The following is a 3,387-nucleotide window of genomic DNA, read 5'->3' on the forward strand; positions in this document are numbered from 1 at the left end:
CAGTTAAAGTGTGATCACTTTAGCACAGCCCAGGGGGAAGAAAATAGGGCTGGCACTGGCACAGCTGCATGTCTGACCATGAAGAGGAGGTTCCTGAGCCGCTTGGAAACAAGGGGATGCACCTAGAGGAAGCCAATTGAGTGTGGATGCACTTTATAGCCGTTGAAATACACACCAATGTAGGAGGTGAGAGCTCGCTCAGGTAGCCAGGGGGCCCCCCCGGTTTCCTCTCAGGCACGCATTTGAAGTGTAAATGCCGCAGCTAATTAATGTAAGTGGCGGTTTGTATAAAAGCACATTCCAGCAGACTGGCAGCAGCAGCAGCAGAGTGGCGCAGCGGAAGCGTGCTGGGCCCATAACCCAGAGGTCGATGGATCGAAACCATCCTCTGCTAAGCTAACCCCCGGGGTTCTGCTTTTTCTTGGTCAAGACAAGGCTGGTGGCCACCCGAGGAACCTGAGTGGGTCCAATGGGAGCTATGAGATGTTACCCTAAGGTTCCATGGGACCTATGAGATGCAGCCCAGGGTCCTATGGGACCTATGAGATGTACCCTAGGGTCTGATGGGACCTATGAGATGTACCCTAGGGTCCCATGGGATCTATGAGATGCAATCCAGAGTCCTATGGGACCTATGAGATGTACTCTAGGGTCCCATGGGATCTATGAGATGCAATCCAGAGTCCTATGGGACCTATGAGATATGCACCCAGAGTCCTATGGGACCTAAGTGATGGACCCTAGGGTCCCATGGGACCTATGAGATGCAACCCAGGGGCCCATGTGACCTATGAGATGCAATCCAGAGTTCTATGGGACCTATGAGATATGCACCCAGAGTCCTATGGGACCTATGAGATATGCACCCCAGGGTCCCATGGGACCTATGAGATGCACCCCAGGGTCCTATGAGATATTTACCCCAGAGCCCTATGGGACCTATGAGATGCACCCCAGAGCCCTATGGGACATGCACCCCAAAGCCTTGTGGGTCCTATGAGATATTTACCCCAAGGGTCCAATGGGACCTATGAGATGCACCCCAGAGGCCTATGGGCCCTGTGAGATATTCACCCCAGAGTCCTATGGGACCTATGAGATGTACCCTAGTGTCCCATGGGACCTATGAGATGCACCCCAGAGTCCTATGGGACCTATGAGATATGCACCCCAGGGTCCCATGGGACCTATGAGATGCACCCCAGGGTCCTATGAGATATTTACCCCAGAGCCCTATGGGACATGCGCCTCAGAGCCCTATGGGACATGCACCCCAGAGCCTTGTTGGTCCTATGAGATATTTACCCCAGGGTCCAATGGGACCTATGAGATGTACCCCAGGGACTTATGGGACCTATGAGATGCACCCCAGAGGCCTATGGGACCTATGAGATATTCACCCCAGAGCCCTGTGGGACCTATGAGATGCATCCCAGGGTCCAATGGGACCTATAAGATGCATCCCAGGGTCCGATTTGACCTATGAGATGTACCCCAGAGTCCTATGGGACCTAGGAGATGCAGCCCAGAGTCCTCATAGAATTGGCTGATGCCAATTAATGATGACCTCATTCATGTTTCTAAACCACCATGAGGGCGGTGAGACACTGGCACAGGTTGCCCAGGTTGGTGGTGGAAGCCTCATCCTTGGAGGTTTTTAAGGCCAGGCTGTACATGGATGTGAGCAACCTGATGTAGTATGAGGTGTCCCTGCCCATGGCACAGGGTTAGAACTAGATGATTCTTGAGGTCCCTTCCAACCCTAACAATTCTATGATTCTAAGTATGTGTGAAGGGCAAGCATTGGGAGGATGGAGCCAGGCTCTGCTCAGAGATGTCCAACGATAGGACAAGGGGCAATGAGGGCAACCTGGAGCAAAGGAGATGCCACAGGAACAGATGGGAAACCTTTTCACTGTGAGGGTGACAGAGCCCTGGAACAGGCTGCCCAGAGAGGTTGTGGAGTCTCCTTCCCTGAAGACAATCTAACCCCACCTGGATGTCTTCCTGTGTGTCCTGCTCTAGGTGATTCTGCTCTGGCAGGGGGGGTTGGACTGGATGAGCTTTCAAGGTCTCTTGCAACTCCCAACATTCTGTGATTCTGTGATTTATCAGTGTTCTGTGCTATGGAGAACCTGGCACTAGAGTCACAGAGAGGAGCCAAGTCCTCCCTTCTGTGTGCAGACCTTTGGGCAACCTGGTGCTGTCCAAGTAAAACTCTCCCATTGCAAAGCATTCAAGCAGCACTCGGGGAACAAAAGCCCAGGGACTGGGACAGGAGCTGCAAAGTTCTCTGCACAGGAAGCAAGTCATGTCTCACTTCCCCATTACTCTGTTTACTCTAGAACAGCATCATCTATACAGTTCAAAATGGGCAAAAGCATTTAGAAGTCTACTGAGCATTCTCTTCCTTGCCACTGATACACAGGCAACCAGCAACAGAATCAGGGGACTCAGCCTCAGGTTGTGCCAGGGGAGGTTCAGGCTGGATGTTAGGAAGAGGTTCTTCACAGAGAGAGTGATTGCCTATTAGAATGTGCTGTCCAGGGAGGTGGTGGAGTCACTGTCCCTGGAGATCTTCAAGAAGAGCCTGGATGAGGCACTTGGTGCTGTGGTCTGGTTGATTGGATAGGGCTGGGTGACAGGATGGACCGGATGATCTTGGAGGTCTCTTCCAACCTGGTTGATTCTATGACTCCATGAAAACTTTCAACACTTCAAGAACCTTGGGTTGAGAGAGAAATTCACTTTCCCACTAAGTTCTACAGTTTTATAACACAGACATAAAGCCCAAAGAGGTGACACAGTACAAACAGCAGTACAGCAGCGTGACACAAGCCCTAAATACGTGGGTGCCCTTTCTGTTCCTTCTCTGGAGGTCTCCACGGGACAGCAATGTGCCCTTGTGGCCAAGAGGGCCAGTGGCATCCGGGGGTGCATTAAGCAAAAGGTGTTCAGCACTGTGGAACCCACAGCTCAGACCTCAAGCTTCTGGATTGTGAGTGGTTGACACTCCCCACTCGGCAAAGCGGCAGCAAAGGTGGTGGAGGTCATTTAGTGTTAGGGTGTGCAGCTGAACTGCAGCAAAAGGGAACACAAATAACAGCTAAAGCTCAAAATAGTTTCCAGGATTTTGCCCAGAACTGAAGTGTCTCATAACTTCTCAAATTCTTTGGCCACAGAGAAGCTTAAGGAAAGCCAAGTAGAGACAAGATGTTCTGAGTTGAGGAACAGTCAGCAAGAATCCCAAAGTAGCACTAAATATGCTTGAAAGCAGGTCTGGAGGAATGTTCTAACTCGGGAAATGTGTTACTGACGAGATTCACCTCAACAGCTAGCAAGTGATGTAGCTGCAGTGCAAAAACATGAGACTCCTGAAGAGCATTT

At 51.1% G+C, this 3,387-nt stretch overlaps 1 non-coding gene across 1 annotated transcript; it reads left to right on the top strand.

Annotated features, from left to right (window-relative positions):
* The first annotated feature begins 322 nt into the window (after positions 1 to 322).
* On the top strand, positions 323 to 394 carry TRNAM-CAU (transfer RNA methionine (anticodon CAU)). Its single transcript has one exon. It is a non-coding gene; the product is annotated as a tRNA-Met (tRNA).
* The last annotated feature ends 2,993 nt before the right edge of the window (positions 395 to 3,387 follow it).

Source organism: Melanerpes formicivorus, unplaced genomic scaffold (assembly GCF_026170545.1).
Source record: "Melanerpes formicivorus ecotype bairdi unplaced genomic scaffold, bMelFor1.0.p_v2 SCAF_4, whole genome shotgun sequence".
NCBI lineage: Eukaryota > Metazoa > Chordata > Aves > Piciformes > Picidae > Melanerpes > Melanerpes formicivorus.